The 19680-nt window shown below is 38.8% G+C and overlaps 1 long non-coding RNA gene across 1 annotated transcript in view; it reads left to right on the forward strand.

Moving 5' to 3' along the window:
- LOC311580317 overlaps nt 1-11110 on the forward strand; it is a 341488-nt gene extending 330378 nt beyond the window's left edge. Inside the window, exon 4 of the long non-coding RNA XR_014773423.1 lies at nt 11003-11110. This is a non-coding gene — a long non-coding RNA (uncharacterized lncRNA). The remainder of the gene's footprint in view (nt 1-11002) is intronic.
- The last annotated feature ends 8570 nt before the right edge of the window (nt 11111-19680 follow it).

Genomic DNA, 19680 nt, shown 5'->3' on the forward strand with positions numbered 1-19680 from the left:
GAGTGGTACCTTCAGTCTGGCCATGATGAAAGGAGAAGGAGCAAAGAAGGAATAATGAATGACACTATTTTTGTGATAGTTATCATTAATAGTTATTAAATACTATTTACTAAATATTTTTTAAAAGTAGCCTGTGTGTTTGGCTCAGTGTATATACGTGTATTATGTGTAGGAAAAGGATGACACAAGTCAGAGGAGGGGTCAGATACCCTGAAGCTGCAGCTACAGATGGCTATAAGTTGCCAAGTGGGTGCTGGGAACCAAACCACAGGGGCTTCTACAACAGCAATAAATGCTCTTAACGGCTGAGTCATCTCTCTGGTTTACTGATTATGTACTTGATGTGTATTTATTTAATTTTTGTAATATCTAAGTAAAATAGGTATTTGTGCTATTATTTCATTCAGTGTGTGAGGAACCTGAGGCACTAGGAAGTTGCACAACGTGTTCAGGGTTACACAGGTGTTTTATCAGGGACAACATTATTGTACTTGATATGTGTAAAAGGGCAAGAGGTTTTTATTGCATGGCTGTGATGGGAGTAGCTTTGTTGGCATTCTAAGGCATGAGCTCTACCGATCTATTGTAGGAATGCTATTTTTTTTCATTTAAATAAGATTATACCAGGGCAAAGAATACACAATTCTAAATTGAGCCTGAACTTTTCATAGAAAAATTTAAGGCCAAAACCATCATAAAAATCTGCATTGTCCAGGAAGTTTCTAAGCAGAGTGGATAAATGAACCTGAGAAAATAGACTCTTGGGCGAATGTTGTATTAGGGTTTAGCTGTAAAGTGTCTCCCTCAGGCTCATGCATTTGAACACTTAGTCTTTAGCTGGTGGTACAATGTGGGGAGTTTACGGAATGTTTAAGATGTAGAGCCTCGCTGGAGGAAGTGATATGCTGGGGTACAGAAGAGAGAGACAGGTTTAGAAATACAAAGCCTACTCCCACTTCCAGGCTTTGAGCTACTTCCTGAGCTATTTTAACATAAGTCAGCTCCCACCACCTTATAGCCACCAAAAACTCTGGCTGCCACACCTCCCCATCCATGATAGCAAATGTAGCCGGTAAGACCATGAGCCTAAACAAATTCTTTCCCTCCTTAAGTTACTTCTTCTTGATAATTTATCACACTGATGAGAAGAATGAGCCATCTGTATTCTGACAGGCCTTCCTATTTATTGAAGAGCCATACTCTCAGTGGTATTGCTGAGACATGGGTTGCTTGAGTCATGTAAAAAAAAGTTGGGAATTTCCAAGATGAGATGAGCCAATGAGTTCTCTCTGTTTCATGTTATTTGAGCTTTGGTGAAAGTGGATTCTCTGGAATTTTTTTCTCTGTGTATACCTTCTCCATCTGAGACAGTCTCCAATGGGAGAGACATACAACAATTTCCCAATGTGAAATTTCCTAAATTTCTGCCATTGGCTTCTGTCTTTCGGCTTTGCCTTAAAGATGAGGGTCATGGACTAGTCATTGCCAAATTTGTCTACTAATTACCTTAATGATTTGTTACTTAATAGTAGTATTAGTTATATTTTTGGAACCAACATAAGAAAAGTTGCTGATAATATTCACTGTTGTGTGTTTTTGTCCAAGGTTCATTGTGTTCAAAATAATGAAGGAAGATAGTGAAAATGATCTCGAATGTTAATTTCACATGACAACGGAAATCTGAGACGATGCTAATGTAACACTGAGAAAAATGTAAATTGCTGGGAATACAACTGAGTGGTAGCAGTTGCTTCACATGCATACATCCCTAGATTTGGTCCTTACCAGTGAAAGCAAACAAACAATACAAAATTAGATGCAGGAGGGTGGTGCCTAATAAATAGGACAACCTTCATATCAAACCTAGATTGGTGTTTGGGGAAACTTATGGCCACTTCCTAAATTTTAAGGATTTGTTTTCAGAACCACTGCATGAGTTGCTCACCTCTGGCTTCCCTATACCTTGCCAGAGTCTTCCATCATTCAGTGTTCACTGTCTGATCAACTGTTAAGAGACAGGTATAGTATTCTCATTTAGAATCTGCAGTCATTGTGTGAGCAATTGATGGGAAAACAGTCTCTAGATAGACTAGAATCTGAGATAGCATATATAGGATGCATTCGAGAGTCCTTTGGAAATCACTCTACAGAGCCGGAAAGGAAAAGAATCAGGTTCTGGTGGATATGAAAACTAGGTATCATGCAGCCTCAGCAAAACAACTCAGAGCCATTCCAAAATGCAATGGCCTCAGAGTTGCCTCAAAGTGGTGGCGTCTTCATCAATATATGCTTCCCTGGGTAATGAGTGGGAGCTTGGACAACCAATTCTTCAGCTGGAAAGATGGCCAACTGTTTAAGTATCAAGGGTTTTCGGGAGTAAAGAGAGATGTGGGAAACATCCACTTGACCGGACTGAGTGTGGCAAGTGGAGCTCAAAACTGGCAGAGTTTCTGGAAGGCCCATCAATGAACATAAATTTATGTTAGAATATAAAGAACTAATAGAAAATATGATAAACAGGCTCACAGGAAGAAGAAAGAAACAGCAATATGATTCTGTCAGTAGACGAGAGAACACTGTCCAGTGGAGCAAAAGCGGAGGTGGGGACAAGGGAAAGGAAGGATAAAAAGTTATAAGAGACTTCTCTGCTGTTTGCTGCTTTAAACAGAACCATTGTTCTTGCTCCAGGCACATTCTCAGTGATGGCATACCTTCTCCTGAGGCTTGGTCTTCAGGTTCAGAGAAGAACAAACATAGAGTAGCCTTGCACCAGTTTTGCTTTCTCTGCTAACAGTGTACCTAGCTTTGACTTGTGACTTGGGTCGATGGCCAAGCGAGTCTCTCCAGGGTTTTGGCTCTTGGGGGATGGGGCGGGTAAATAAGAGGTTGTAAAACACACCCTTTGGGAAAGCTTTTTAAGTGAGAGGTGTTTCTGAAAGTTAGAGCTTGATGTGTGATCCGTATGAGGCCCAGATAAGTGTGATGTTACCACACTGCTCCATATTTGTGATTGGCAAAGCCTTCTGGAGACTGGCAGCCTTTAGCAGCTCTATTTTTATTAGCGCTTATAGCTCCTGACAAATCTATGCTGCCAACTCTCTGCAAGTGATAACTGAAAATCTGTTGGCTAAATTTTCTGAAAGTTAAAAAGACTGGAGAATGTTTTAATATGAAATGCTGAGAAGCCCTTATGTAATCTGAAGAAAATACATACCATTTATATATGTATACCATGACATTAACTTCCAAAAAAATAAAGTCTTTCACGAGTCCATTTTTGCAGGCTGAAAAAGGAATTGTGAATTTGTAAGCTACTGGTGGAAGCAAGCCCTGAAGCAATGGTATCATGAGAGCATCCTCAACATTTGTTAAGTTCAGTTGGAATCAGAATTAGAATGTTTATATGTTAAGAATTTACAAAAAAAAAAGTTGTAAGTGCAAATTCATGTTCTCATGGCACTCCAGTTAACAAGTTCTGATGTGATAAACCCAGAAAGATAGAAAGAAAAAAAAAAAGGAAGAAGGTGGAAAGATGTTAAATGTCTTTGCCTCACACTGAGCAAATGTAACTGTTCTCCCTAGATTAGCACCAGAGTTTCCTTAGAGGCACAAAAAAGACAGTATTCTGCCTTGTATTTTTAGCACATTTAATAGCCAGGGGAAAATGACAAAATACTTTGAAAAAGCTGAAAAGATAGAACTTTACTTGTGGTACTTAGTTTAGTTTGGAACCGGCAAGGGCATTGTCTCAAAACACATTCTTAATTTATTTTTGAAGGAGGCAAAGATAGTGGTCTTCTTCCAAATGACAAAAAAAAAAAAAAAAAAAAAAAAAATGGCAGCAGGTTGATGTTTATATATAACGTGGAAAAATTTGCAACGTACATCCCTCATGTTATTGTTTCTTTGTGCTTCATAATGTAAAATCACCGCTTTTGTGGGATTTCAAACACAATAGTTTTAAATAGGTTTAAATATATGTGGGCTAGCCTGGATTCAATTCAACTGATTAAAACTGAAAATGCTCAAAGCTGTAGATAAAAACGCAACTTTTATCTGTATCACTAAAGAGACCCCTCTTTTCAAAATGACCTTCCTTCTGAGACTCAGCCATTGATAATCAGCCTCTCCCAGAAGCCCAACCCATAATATGCAGGTTTCCTCCAGCCATCAGAAGCTATCCCACTTCTTACAAAAACACCAATTTCCTTGCTCAGTTGGGTGTGGGCCCCTTCACCAACACAGCCGTAGATGACACAGTTCAGTTCTCTGAGAAAGGCTTGTTAAGAACCATTGGTGACCTGCTGCCCCTGAGAGCCAGCTGACACACTTTTTCCAACTCCCCAGTCCCTGGCCACTTGCAGGCCATGGCTTGTCTCTTCCAACGTTGGAATCCTCACAAAATTTGTGGCTGGCACTGATGTATGCGAAATGGACCACACAAAACACTGCCCTCTGAGCTCTTTTCTCTCCTCTGCATTGTCTGCCTCCATGGGCCGACCGCTCCACCAAGTCTCTTCTCATGCACAGAGCCCGCACTTTCTACCACTGAGTTTGAGAATTTAATTGAATGTGAAATTAGAGCAGCTGGCGGCCACCATCTCCTTCTTGTCCTTCCCTATTCAATTTTCACCTCCTCGTTGAGTGTTTTGGAAACCCACTGTTCTCGTCTTTTATGTGTTGTAGCCCGTTCTGCATTCACTCTGCTCGTTGTACCCCATCATCTGCCAGCGCCATCAACATCTGCTGGGAATCCTTCATCTTCTGCCATTAGGGCCTCCAGCCCCCCTCCACCTCTCTCCCTCGCCCCTTTCTTCCCACTGTTGTCTTGTTCCAGCGGCAGGCTCCCCATCTTTCTGGCCCAGTCAATCTTTTCATTTTATCTGTGGATCTCGTTTTATCCTGTTTTTTTTTTTTTATTTTTTTTTTTTGGTCAGAGACACTGATGATATCTCGTTTCCCTGCAACTGTAGATTTCTAAATCTATTTTCTCTCCTGCACGTTCTCTATCAGATTTATCAAATTTCTTCTTTTTCAAAAAATGTAACAACCCTTCTATCTTATTTTCTTCTTTGTGTACTTGATTTATATCTTCCTTTATTTTCCACAGGAAAATTTAGTACAACGTCGAGTACTCGCTGATTTCATTTCTTATGCCCCAGATTTACCACGTAGGCCATCAGTAGAATTCTTTTGATAAATACACTGTGTAGTTTTCACAGCTTTGGCCCACTGGCCCTGTTTTACATAGTTCACCACTGAGTGTTATTTTTCAGTGCAACATTCCTGCCTAAATTTCTCTGTGGTGTTACAGCTGTTCCTTTCCAGTCTCTTTTTTAGGAGACAATAATATTACTGGACTCTTTAATGTCAAGCTTCATTCTCATTTTATTTTCTCTTAATGTGTTTAATAATTCCTGTGGCATCAAAGAGGAAGTAGATGTTGATACTTCCCACATTTACATGGTTGAAATCTCCCCTGGGATCTACCCCGTATGTTCATAAACTTACTCATTGTTTCTTTTTGCACACACATTATTGCTTTTATATCAGTTATACAAAATTGAACTTAACCATCCACTATGGAAAATCTGCTTTTCTTGGCACAGAGAGCAGCATTATCATCTCTGAGGTACATCCTATCATACTAGGAAATTAAGGTCATGGGGGGTCAGGAGGTCAAAGAGAATTTAAGTAATTGTACACTGATAAGACACACTTTATTCTCTCTGGAGGCAGGCTACCATAAGAACCACTGTACAGGGAGATGGCAGCAGGTACTCAGATACATGTCAACACAAACGAGCTACACACAAGCAAACATAGATGCACAGGTCACAGATCTACATGGAGGTTGGCACACATAAGGTCCAACAAAAGTCCCTAACATAAAGGCCATATTTAGGTAGAACCATATAAAGGTAGCTAGCACTTTGCCAAAGACAGCTATAGGACAGATTATTTCACTGTTTACTTCGGGTACCCTGAATATCCAGTGCCAGCAATTTTGTGCTGACCCTTAGCCCCCAGATACCAAGCGTCAGCCCATGTTTTAGGGGACTCACACCAGTTGTTCACACCAGCATCTTGCTATACAAACATAAACTGACCCTGTCAGCCTTCTGTTTCCAACCATCAACCCACATAACCATGTCAGACTCTAGTAAGAAGATGCAAGACACAGCACCTTGACTGTCATTTTCACATGGATCAGTCACCGAGGTTCATGGCTCCTACTTCTTATGTCTCTCAAACATGGCTCTTAGCTCAGTTGAATAGGAAACTTTTGGCCAGACTATAACCGTGGATATTCATATATTTAGTCATTTTCAATACTGTAGTAAGAATATATTTTTAAACCAGACTATCTGATTATACCAGTGCTATGCTTCACACTCTTGAATATGTACTCCTAAGGCTTCTCTGATAGTCTTCATTCTCTTCAATTAGTTCCCGAGCTTTGCTGTTGTGCATTCGTTACCCAGCTCCCCACTTCCCACAACTCACGATACTGTTTTATTATTTTCCTTATCTAATGCTGTTTGGTCGCTTTAAGGTGTAGCTCTTGGTCTGTCATTTATTTTCTCTGCTATTCCGTCTTTCCTGTGCTAGTTAATTTTTTTGTTAACTTGATACAAGCTAGAGTCTGGGAAGAAGGGACTTCAACTGACAAAGTCTGTTGACTTTGCATGCATGGAACACTTTCTTGATTAATCATTGATGGGAGAGAGCCCAGCTCAACGTAGACGGAGCCATACTTGGGCAGGTAGCACTGAGAGGCATAAGAAAACGAGGTGAAAATGAGTTTTGGAACAAGCCAGTTAACAGCACTCCTCCACAGTGTGCACTTCAGGTCCTACCTCCAGGTTCCTGTCTTGCTTGAGTGCCTACCTAGGCCTACCTCAGTAGTAGACTGAAATTGGTTTCATGGTATTTTATCACAGCAATAGGAAGCAAACTAGGACATTTTATAACTTCTTCATCTTACTAGCTTAGCTTATATTTCATGATTCAACTAATATAATTTTCTCTGGAAAGGCTTTCTTCATCCATATCTACTTTCATCTCATGTGCCTTTTATGAATTCTTTCCCTTTATTGTAGAGATGACTGAAATAGTTTCTTTCCCACATATATCATGCCATATAGCTAACCCTCCTTATGGATCCATAGGTCTCTCATCCACGGATCCAACCGAGGTCACACCAAGATTATTTGGAAAAAAAATCACATTGCTAAGAACTTGGATAGATGATATTCAGGCCATCATTGTCTAAGCAGTATATAACTGCTTACAAGCATGTATGCTGCTGCAATCCATCTAGATAAGTTCTGAAAACATACCAGAAGGCATACATAAGTTATTTGCTAATATCATGTTACTTTACTATGGGCGCTTGATGGTCTGAGTATTCTTACCATAGACCGACGTTTTGATGTAAATCTTCCATGGATACTGAGTACTAACCAGGTCATAATTTCACATCACCACTTAACTTCTCTCCATTGTGAACTCCAGTGGGTTTTGTCTCACTTACTCACCATTACATCTCTAGACATGCGGCCTAGATAATAAGCTTTTGTGTCACAAATATCACCAAAATGCTATTGTATTTGAGGATATACAACACACACACACACACACACACACACACACACACACACACACACACACATACACACACACACACACACACACACACACACACACATCCTGAGTCCATGATTGCTCCAGAACCTCGTGCATGCCCTAAGGTGATGCAGGGATTGTGATTTTTTGGAAACAGCTGATTTATAAGCACTGTGTGACTTTTCTTAGTGAGCTATAAACAATCATCTGTTTATCCTGGGTAGAGCATCAATGATAGACTAAATAAACGGTTTTAGCTTATAATAGCTTATATCATATTTAGCTTATAATAAGCCAATGAGTTTATTGTGACTAATTACATGAATTACTATTAGACCATGAATGACTCAAAGACATCTGCATTACTGGAAATCCTACCTCAGGACAGGTGAGGACTCACAGAAGTTAACACCCACATATTTTGCTGATTGGACTCTTTTCTCTTTAGAAATGTTACTACTTATGATCATGAGGAAGATCTTTGTAAATCTTCTAAGTTTTAGGAACTTCCTGAACTTTGAGACATTCATTTATTTCTGTTCTCTTAAGGAACATCCCTCCTCCTTTGTGGGAGAATGTTTTACAGTTATACCACCTTTCCATGCCATGCATATATTTGTTATGACCTGAGCTGTTGCATGCAGGTCATTATAATTGTGATGGACAAGTAATGAGTGGTTACTGGTGGCTGAGGCTTGGTATTAATTACTCTGAATTAATACTCTGTATTAAATACTCAGAAAGAAGGAGAGATGCTATCATCATTTAGTGTATGAAGTTTCTTAGACTTCAGAAGATTGGGACACAAATTTTTCCATCAGGATATAAAATGTTTATGTAGGAATAAGCTTCCACAGCACTGAATTTATGCATTCCAAGCCAAGAGATGTCAGAGTTTCCCCACAACATTTTAATACACACTCTCAGCTGAGAGTAACTCCTGCTAGTTGGAATGTCAGCTGCCTCCTCTGGTAGTAACAGACACCATATGAAATAAGGGCCTCTGTTTTATAGAAGATGATCCATTCTACAAAACATATTAAAAACTGTGGATTACATTTACTGTGTTAAGCCATAGTAAAATTGCTAGTAAAATATGCTCATAACTATTTCACAAAGTATTAACTCTTAATCTGATCAGGTTGTTTCATTCTCTTACCTGTCTGGAGAAATTTTTAAAAATTTCTATCTATAATATTCATAACTCAAAGAGGTGGGATTTAACTTTGTAACAGTGTATCTCAGGTTTCTTGAAATGAATAAAAGGAAAAAATATAATGAAAGTACAGAAAATTCACCCTAAGGAGTATTCACTTGCTTTCATAATTATTTTTCACCAAATAAATGTAAGAAAACAGAAATTATTCAGAAATATTGCACAAACTACTAAGATACATAGAGAAAGCAAAGAACTTTTACATAATTATTTATATTATGCTAACCTCTACACATGAAACCTTTACAAAATTTCTAAAAAATGATTCCAAACTTTATTTTCCTAAATCTTATATCATAAAATGTAGTCATTAAACAAATGCAATGGTTGAAATCTCTTTTTATGGACTATATATATCATCAAAATTTATGCATTTTATTTGTTTACTTAATTGGTATATACACACAAATACTTTCTACAAGCATGGGTGTGGAGATCAGGAGACAACAAAGAGGAATCATATTTTTTTTTCACCACATGGACTCTTAGGATGAAACACAGGTTGTCAGGCTTGGAAGAAAGCACCCTTACTCACTGAGCCATCTTGGAAATAAATAATAAAATGGATTAATCTGATAATATTATTATGCATATAGACACATACACATTTGATGAAAAATGCCTTTGTAAAATAATTTCCCAAATATTATTTTCAGCATTTTAAAACATCAACACTAGGGAAAATGCTACAATGTTTTTTCAGTTTTAGTAGAAGTCATTCAAATTTCAAAAGCTCTGATCTACACTCCTGATCTACTGAGGGAGGGAGACTTGTAAGTACCAGTCTTGTGTGGTCCTCTATTCCCTGGGCCATAGAGTAGCTTGGTGACAGAGCAACTCATGCTAGTGAATATGGATGTTCACAACCAAGAAATGCAGTTATCACAATGAAATTAGGCTCCCCATCGAGATAACTGTGTAACACAGATGCAGAAAACCTACAATGCTGTTTATATCAGAAGCAGCTGCCAATCTCCAGATGTTCTCCATCTTCCCCTGAGCAGGGAGAACCAGCCACAAATCAGTGGCCGTTTATTAGTACACATATTAAGAATGATTTCCCCTTGAATGACTATTAATTGGGTAGTGCAGAAGTACATTTTGTACAGCTTAACTCACTATGGAAAAATCTATTTGTGTGAAAAATGTGTGCAAAATTTATTGAGGAATGTACAAATGCCTTGACTGCTGTATCAAATCATAAGTAGGGCTGATTTAGTATAGAGTTCTGTCATAGTTTGGGTTTTATTGTTGTAAAGAGACAACAAGACCAAGTAATTCTTAAACATTTAATTAGGGCTAGCCTACAATTTCAGTCCATTATCACCACGGCAGGAAGCATGGCAGAGTGTGGGCAGTCATGGTGCTGATGGAGCTGGGAACACTACCTCTTAGGCAGCAGGCAGCAGAAGGAGACAGTGCCCCACAGGGTGAATCTTGAGCATAGGAAACCTTAAATCCTGCCTCCACTGTGACAAACTTCCCCCAACATTGCCATGACTACTAATAGTGCTACTCCTTATTGGCCAAGCATTCAAACACACAAGTCTATGGCGGCCACACCTGTTCAAACCACCACAGATCCTGATAGACAAGATAAAATTCATGTAAATATAAAACATTGCAGGACCATTTATTTTATTTACATTCCAACTGATGTTTTAATAATCTTGTCCTTTGAAAAAAAACTAATTGCAAACACATATCACAACAAACATTGACAGAGGGATAGGAAGTATTAGTGACATAGTATTTTAAGGCAGCATTTGCTTCAATTGCATTTTGAGTGATTCTAAAAATAGTTTGTGGTGGAACTGAATAAATGTATTAGTTCTTGAGATATTCTAATTTCAGTTTTTAATCTGGTAATCATTCTTTGTACTGTTACGGGTAGTGCCAGTGTTAATGTTAACTGATGACACAGGTTGGCAGACCTGGGAAGGTAGAAGGTGTAGCCAGTTGTCTCTAGGTTTTCATTAGTTTCCAACAAGGGATTTCTTACTCAACATAGCTGCATATGTATTGCTCATGATACAGAGGTGGTTTTTTGTGGGGACCCATGCGAAATTCTGCCATGTCAGAAATCCTGTGCTTAGGCTGTATGCTGTGACCTTCGAGTTGCTGACCTTTACCTCACCACAAGGTCTTGTGTTCTAGGCTATCCTTGGACTATTTACCTTGGAAAGAAGTAGAGAAGTCCCAACTTGGAACCACCCAGAGGATCTAGGAAATTCTTACAGGGAACTACTCAGAGAACTAGGAAGTTCTACAGGGAGCGATTTAGGCTATTGCATCCTTGCCCAGGGCTAGGGTGAGTGAGATAAGAATAGATCCTATTGACCTTGCTCTATATATGTTCCTGCTAGTCGGCAATAAAGTGAATCTTGATCAGAAATTTTCTGACTTGATTCGTTATTTCTCGTGTCTCTGTATCCTAATTTCAATCCCCACTCCCTCTTTCAGGTGAACCCTGATTCGATTTTTCCCACGGGCTGGGACCCAACAATTTTTGACAGCAATTTTATTGTGGGACCCCTCTCTCATCCACTTCCCTACAAATTTCTACAAGAATTTATGAGTGAAATTTGACTTTCACAAAAGTATTCCTCTATTGGCTTTGGTCAGTATATCCATAAGCACCTACCAGTGATTGTGCTCCATTCTTTTCTTTCCCCAATAGTCCAATGTAATGTCAAAGGATGGGTGTGAGTAAGACTATAACGTAAGATATGGGACTGATTATGTCAATACCGTGAGGACTAGTTTTATAGACAGGAAGGCCACATAGTGCAGATCTGGCAATCATCTGGTAAGAGATGGGAATTCTCACTCTGTCTGAAGCGAAATATTTGCATGCTGGAAGTCTGAAATACACTTAGAAATGTATTCACCTTGTGTGCCCACAAGTCACTCTTGGAGACCATATCCATCATCTGATCTGTGGACATCTTTTTTTTTTATCCACCCTGACCAGGTCAAAGTTACTGAAGGTATCAAGCTCTAAAAAGAAAGGTAAGAAACACCCTGGGAAGGACACTGAAAGTCTCTCTTTCAATTCATAGCAAGTCCAGAAAATGAAGAAATGCATATAGTAGTTCATCAACTGAAGTTCAAGGCACTATGTAGTTCCACCAATACAACTACTCATAAAGTCCCAGTCTCTCTCATTCTCACCTGTCTGATCCTGTCTGTATGCATACGTGAATATATGTACGTGTCTATGTGCATGTGTGTTTATAATGTGTATAAATGTGTGTGTTTGTGGCTCTGTGTGTGTGTGTTGGATGAAAGTAGTAGAAAAAAAGAGCTGAGATATGACCAAGGCGCTGTAGGACTTCACATTTTAACTCACAGGGGTTGGGAGCTGGAGTTGGGAGCTCCACATATTTATAGTGAAGACAAATGATCCAATCTTTGTTTATATCTTCAAATAAACAGAAGCATGCATATTTAAAACCTGTCTATATATATACATACATACATATATAGATAGATATATAGATATTATACATATATAATAATTTTACTCATGGGTGTCTCTATAAAGGAACATTTTCCTCAAATGTCTACTTGCTGAATATTCTCTTAGTCTGATTTCTGAATAATATTTATAGTTCATGAGGAATTGCAGAATACATTGTTAACACCTACAACGGCATCTTCCTGTTTCCAGAAACTAAAAAGAACCATGCAGAGAACTGACGTCACCCAGACTGTAGAAATGTTTTCTCTTCTGAGCGATAATAGTGCCGGACACCAGAACAAATGAACCAAGAAACACAACCAGAAGCTGGGTTGCTTTTTGCTGCATAAGTTGCCTTGAGCTTTTCTTGAGTGAATTCAGTTCAGTGGTTTGAACACTTGCAATCGCAGGGAGTATTGTTTCCTTTCCCAATGATTAGCTGATCTGTGTTTTTATGTTTTCAAAGGTAAGGCAACTCTTATCCTAGGCATTAAAGCCATGGTCCTGGAAGCACAAGAGGTAACCAAGAAAAAGCTTCACAAAATTTCACAGAAAACACTTAAGCTGGGCTAATACAATTTACCTTAAAAGCCACAAGTATTCAAGTATTTCTAATCTCATACTAAAACTGTGCACAAGTGAAGTACTTTAGAAAGTGTATTATATAAAGGCATTTAAGAAAAGCAAATTCAGTGAGGCAAATTGTAATTTCTCTTTTAACTTTGAAGTGGTACGTGCCTTTCCCAGATTGGGCCAAATCATGCATGGAGACTTACTGTGCTTGCGAACCAGAGGAAAACAGTGCTTCGGTGTGAGCTGTTGCAGGACATCTGTGAAATGGCAGATGTCTTGCACTTGGGCAGAGCTGGGTAAACTCCTGTATTCTTTATGAATCAGCCTTTCTGAAAAAGAGCCTTTTTTGTAGTTGCTTCAGCAGGGCCTAAGCTCACACTTCCCCTTAAACTGATACACAATTTATATTTAATTTAGTAATCTTCCCTTCTTTTCATGATTGCAATGGAGTTTATGGGCTAACTCTTCTCTCCTGTGGCTTTGCTGACTGACCTCAGTCACAGTGTGAGGGCCTTGTGCTTTGGTTAAAGGCCAGTTCCAGAAGACAGGGATGAGTTGAGATTCTAAACCCATCTCCAGGACCTGGACCATCTGTTCTTCTCTTTCATTCCTGAAACCACACTGGATCTGATGACTGTTTCTAGGGATACAGCCGTTGTTGTCAGAATTATTTCAACTACAAACAGACTTCTCAATTCTTCTGTCTTTGTGCAAGCGCCCAAGTTTTAAGCCGTATCTTGGACTTTTCTCTCTCCTTTCTTTGATCTTCTGCCAGGAAACTTTAAAAAGCAAAATGAATCTGTGGAGTTTGCTAGTTTTTATTATTCTAAGGGAAGCATCAGAAACTTTATCCCAGTGACGGTCTCTGCTCCGGCACTGACCCATTTTGAAAGGCTTGTGGGAATGGAGGCAAAAGTGTATCTCTGATGTCATGTCTACATTTCTACTGGTAAACATTTTAAAGTTAGAAAAGCCAGGAGGTGGGACAAGAAGTATTGTGTAAATTGGAAACAACTTTAAAAGGCAAGTGTTGGGAATTTTAGCTTGTACTAGCTTTGAACTTTTTAATTAATAATGCAATGATTGTGTCAAATTGTGAAGGTTCTGTAAAGCAGATGAAATGCATTTTTCTATAAAGAATGTCCTTTATACATAGAAAATATATCTTATATGAAGAACTTTCTTTATCTCTTTATGGTGCTGTGTGGGGAATTTTTTCTTTTTGTAAAGATGTCAGGAGTTTGAAGGTGGTAAACAGAAAAGACAGAATTAGGGAAAATAGCATTATGGATTTTTAAAAAGTCATAAGGAAGCATGCTATTAGCTATATACCTACAAACATATAATACACATAAAAGGCTCAAAAGTTCAGAAAATACCACACAATAAAAGGATGACTGTATGTTCCAGAGGGTAGGAAAAGAGGCTTCAAATGTTGTCTTCTTGGAATGACATAACCATTGTAATCATAAAGCAGATGATGTTGCCACCACTGAGCAAGACAGGGTGTATCATCAGTCAATCATGGATCAGGGATGAGACCATTGTAGGACTGTTGGCTGTGGGTGGAAAGGACAGCCATTGCCTTCAGTTGAGCTCACAGGGGTGATCCCATCAGAGGCCAAGGGACAATTCCAAACACAGCCCTGTTTACCTCAGTGGATCATAAAACAAGACATTTCCATGAGAAAGGGACTGGTTGGAAAGAAGGAAGTGGACATGGATGGGAGGAAAATGAAAGAAGAGTAGGCAGAACATAGTATTTATGTGAAACTATCAGAGAACATTTAATATAAATAATTTTAGAAATTAGTGCTTTTTGTCTTCTTTGAATTTCTACTGAAAGTCTGAGCTCTGAGTTAGACAAAGACAGAATGTGAGATCTACCCAGGCAGGATGGTGACCTTTAACCTTCTGTGACTCACCCAGCCAACCAGAAGAAACATATGCATCTTTTGCCCCCAGTAAGACTCCAAGATCCCTCACTGCCCACTGCTTCCTACGCCTTGCCTGGTGTATCAGACCACTTCTTGTCCTTCACTTCTTAGAGACACTATTCAAAGAAAACAAAAACAGGATAAAGAGAAAAAGAGCTTTAAAAATTGTAAAATGGTTATTTTTTTAAAGAAGGAAACAATGAGAGAGAAAGAGAGAGAGAAAGAAAGAGAGAGAGAAAGAAGAAGAAGAAGAAGAAGAAGAAGAAGAAGAAGAAGAAGAAGAAGAAGAAGAGACTTGACTTGCTTGGACTCTTGGACGTTCTCCAATGCACACTCTAAAACCAGTGTTGTTTTTAAATGCCAACAGGAGTTCTATGAACAAGAACCCTCCCTCAGCAAAGGCAAACATGGCCCCAAACCAAGCTACAAAATTACCGCCGCCACCTTTGGAGAAGAGCTGCTGCAGTACTCATTAATTTGCAGAGGTCTGGTGGCCACTGTTTAATGCCTTTTGCACCTGTCTGCACATTACAGCTTGCTGCTAATCTTTAGACATTTTCTTTCATTCATTAATTTTTTTTTATAGAGCAACAAAGATCTGATAGCTTCCTGTTCTATGATCCAAATCATGATCTCATAAATTAAGCAGGCTAAGTTAATGATGTTGTTGATAGACAGGCAAAGTATTTGTTTCCCCCTGCCACTCAATGTTGTATGTGCCTGTGAGACCTGGTTTTTGTTGTTGTTGTTGTTGTTAGAGGTGGTGGCATTTTTGTTGCTGTTAATTTTATTTTAGGAATTTTTAAAGCTATTGGAGAAGATCAGGTTTAAAGCTCAAACTGATGGTGTTTATGCAAACTTAGGGCATGTGTGGGTGACAGCAGTTAGTTTGCATGACAGATTTGATCAAGTCCAAGTTTTCACTCGGAGGGTTAGTCTGCCACTTGGTATTCTACGTTTTGAAGTTATTTTAAGGCAGGAAGGAAACTTGTTTCCTCTCTCTCGAAATGTGAGTCTCTCCTTTGTGCTTTCTTGATGCGGTCTTGCAGAGATGAATGTTGGAGACACGCATTCTTTCATGCTGAATAACATAAGCAGGGCTTCCAGTGACCAATGGAACCAGATGGACACTTCCATTAACAATTAATTTTTATGAAGAACTCATATGACATTTTGTATTTGAACAAGAAATAATATTGTCTTTAAGATTGCAATTCTCCTAATGCCTCTCTTTTTGGAATATGGAAAACTGACAGGGTGCATGTGCTCAATGAATCAAAGTGAGTCTTGGAAGTGTGATCTTATTTACTCAAACTCAAAACACCTTGTTTTAACCTATTTATCACCTCTCTTTTTCTCTCTCTATCTCTCTATCTATCTATATATTTATATATCCATTTTCCCCTCTTTTTCAATCTATCTACCTATGTGTGTGTGTGTGTGTGTGTGTGTGTGTGTGTGTGTGTGTGTGTGCCCATGTGCACCTGTATACTGCACACATGAACACAGGTATCTACGAACCTGTGTGCTTCCTGAGGTGAGAGATATGCCTTAAGCTGCTGCTCAGGTACCACCAGCATTGTTAACTGTTTTGTTTTGTTTGGGGACAGGGTCTAACTATGTAGTGCTGGTTGACCCAGAACTTGCTATGTAGACCCGGCTACTAGACTCAAAGGCATGTGCCATCATATAGCTTATTTGTTTGTGTGTTAAATCTTTTAGGAGTTCACCTTGTTTTGGAGACAAGATTTCTTGCTGGCATAGTTTTTCAATAAGCAAGTCTGTCTGCATGGGAGGCCTCTGAGATCTACCTGTCTTTTCAGTACTGGCATCACTAACACATATATCACACTTAACTTGTCTATTTGGTTCTGGAGGCTCTGAGTAACTCAGATCCTTACGTTTGCAAGCCAAACACTTTATTGACAACAATCCCCTAGCCTGTTGTGCATCATCTTCATAGGGACAATGCACATTTATTCCCTTATTTGAGAATGTCTATATCTACTGCAGAATAAGAGAAAATATGGGCTGGTGAAATTCATATTAAGTATTAGCAAGTAGAGTGAACATTAGACATAAGCAACAGCGGTACAGAGAGATAAATAATACTTGTATCACAGGAATTATATGTGAGGAACCCCAACAAAATATTCATGGGTGCACACAAGATAGAGGAAGCACTGCTACTCAAAGTATATCAAACACACGTGTGTGTGTCTTAATTGGTGGCATTATGCTATAAGGTGGTGAACTTCAGCTGGTGTCACCCACTCTTGTCCCTGAATGTTGATTATGTGAGTCTTTGTGTCTTCCCCTAGTTTCAACTTAGTGTGCTGTTAGTGGTATACTGAGGTGGTAGGCTTGATGACCAATTAGAGAAAGGAGCAGAATGCGGGAACCCTGTGTATCAGGACTGGAGTTCCATTCTGATTTGTTTCATCTCTTTCCTTGTGATCCTTACTCAGTTTCTAAGAGTGCCCTCATAAACTGTGATTGGAGCATTTTTGTTTTGGTTATTTCTGGTTTATCCCTAGAACAGTGTGCTTGCTTTCTGCTACTGTGAGTAAAATGACCACAAACAGTAGCTTATAACAACATCAATTAGTAATTTTATAAATGTCAGAAACCCTACATGTGTTTCTCTGAGTTAAAAGTCAAAAGTGCCAACAAGGCTATAGTTTCTTTCTATAGGACTTAGAGGAGATTCTGCTCTTCATCACTCTGGCTCGTGAAGTCTGCTCCCATCAATGGTCTAGGCTCCTCCCATTGTTCATGTCACCCCTGGAGGACCAAGTTCTCTCACTACGTTCATTTCTCTTTGGTTCTGGTCTTTCTTGTGACTTCACTGTGCCCACCTGAATGAGAAAGTATAATCTCTTAAGGACACCAATTAATGTTTGGCGCCGTATGGTGTTTCTGAGTTAATTGTTTCTTGCCAAGTAACATAGGAGATAAACATGGAATTGAAAATGAACATTTGTGGAAGGGGTCATGGTTTTGTTATCAACAGCTTCTGGCATGGAACAGAGAAGCCCTCTCACTATCTTGAGGGAAGTTCTCATATTGTTCCCGACCATCACCTTCTTGCTCAATTTTTAACTCAGTTTTGATTTGCTAATGATTGTTCTGTGAGGACAAGGAAAGCTGCTTTGAAGCCCTTCTTCACTTGCACACAACCAGAATCTTACACTCTTTCTCTTTCTTTTTTCCTTCATACCTAAGAAAGTCCCTAAGTTAAGGTGCAGCTCTGCATCACATTCTCAAACCGCAGCTACTAGTTCAAGACTGGAATTGGCCATCCAGTTTGGTTTGTTGAACGTGAATAGATATTTAAGGTTAACTCAAGCAAATCCCGAGCAAAGTCAAGTATAATACTCTATTCAATCTTTTTGTTTATCAAATCAATAGCTCTGCAAAACTCCAGGAATTTTGCCATGGTGATCAGGGTAATCAGATTATTGGGCAGGGATTCTAAAAGCTTATATGTCTATGGAAGACATCAATTAACCTTTGCTTTTTAAAATTTGCTTCATGTTAGAGAAATTGTTTGAAAATGTATCATGTTTTCTTTAAATTCTCTTTCTCTTCTCTCGCTCTTTTACACACATAATATATATATATATATAATTACACAAAATATGTATTATATGAATGTATGAAACTATTACCACATATATGTTATTATATATAACATATAATTTATATGTATATATAAATATAAGTATATATAAATGTAAAACTACTATTACATATGTATGAAACTACTACCAGGCACTTAAGTGGGTTAAAGAGGAGCTCAATGCTTGGGCTATTGTTCTCCCCATGTTACAAGATTCCTGACTAAACCCACAGAGTAGCTGTTTAAGGGGTTCCCACTGGTTTTTGACTATTTACACAGAAAGCACTTTGACTCTTTATATAAAGTCAAGCCAGATTCAAACAAATACTTGAAGTTTGAGGCACTTAAATTTTTTAAATAGAGTAAGTAAGCATATAATTAGGCTTAAGTTTCCCTCATGGCCCAAGGCAAGGCTCATTCCAAGATATTCCAAAGTTCTGCAAGTAATTACAACTTGCTTGTCTGCGCACTGTGGCAGTGGCTGCTTTGGCTGTACCTCCAATGCAAGTATATCAATAAAATGCCAAGGAGGCAGCCTTCTCAAAAAAACATTGGAAAATATCAAAACTGAGATTTTTTTTAAGCATTTGCAGATAAATGAATGATCTTACAGATTTAACTTATCATGACTGTTGAACTGTGTACAGTTAGGATGTACAAGAATTAAGCCATAACAGAAAGGGGGAGGGGCTATTCAAATGCTTCCCAAGCTAGTTCTAGTGTCTTCTTTGGGACTTCCTATGACAAGGAGTTAAACAAATGAAATAAAATACAGGTTAGCATGTGTGTGCTGGGCATAGCAACCCTACATTACATTACCTGTTTATCTCATACTTATCATGGGATTGGTACCTATGTTGTGTGAAAGACTTTTCCCGGGGAGATGCAGAACATGCACATATGTCTACTGACCTCATAGAGGGATCCCACAGCTGACCAGAGTACAGATATTCACAAAGTTCTACTTGGGTGAACAATTGAGTTCTGAGTTTTGGGAGGAGCTACTTTTAGGAGCAGAGACGACTCAAAGAAAGCAGGCAGCACAGCTGGTCTTTGCTTCTTATGAACTGTTGGTTTTGTGTCTGCCTCTTCCAGGTAGCTGGGGATGTCCCTGTCTTTGCAGCCTGTTCTGGGACTGACTGTCAACAGTCTTTAGAGTTTATTCTCAGGGAGGGAGAATCCTAGAGAAACTGGTCAGTTTCAGGGACTTCCCTGAAGATTGTCTTATTGTTTACTTCCT

The sequence above is a fragment of the Acomys minous genome (genome assembly GCF_964271855.1).
Source record: "Acomys minous genome assembly, chromosome: 13".
NCBI lineage: Eukaryota > Metazoa > Chordata > Mammalia > Rodentia > Muridae > Acomys > Acomys minous.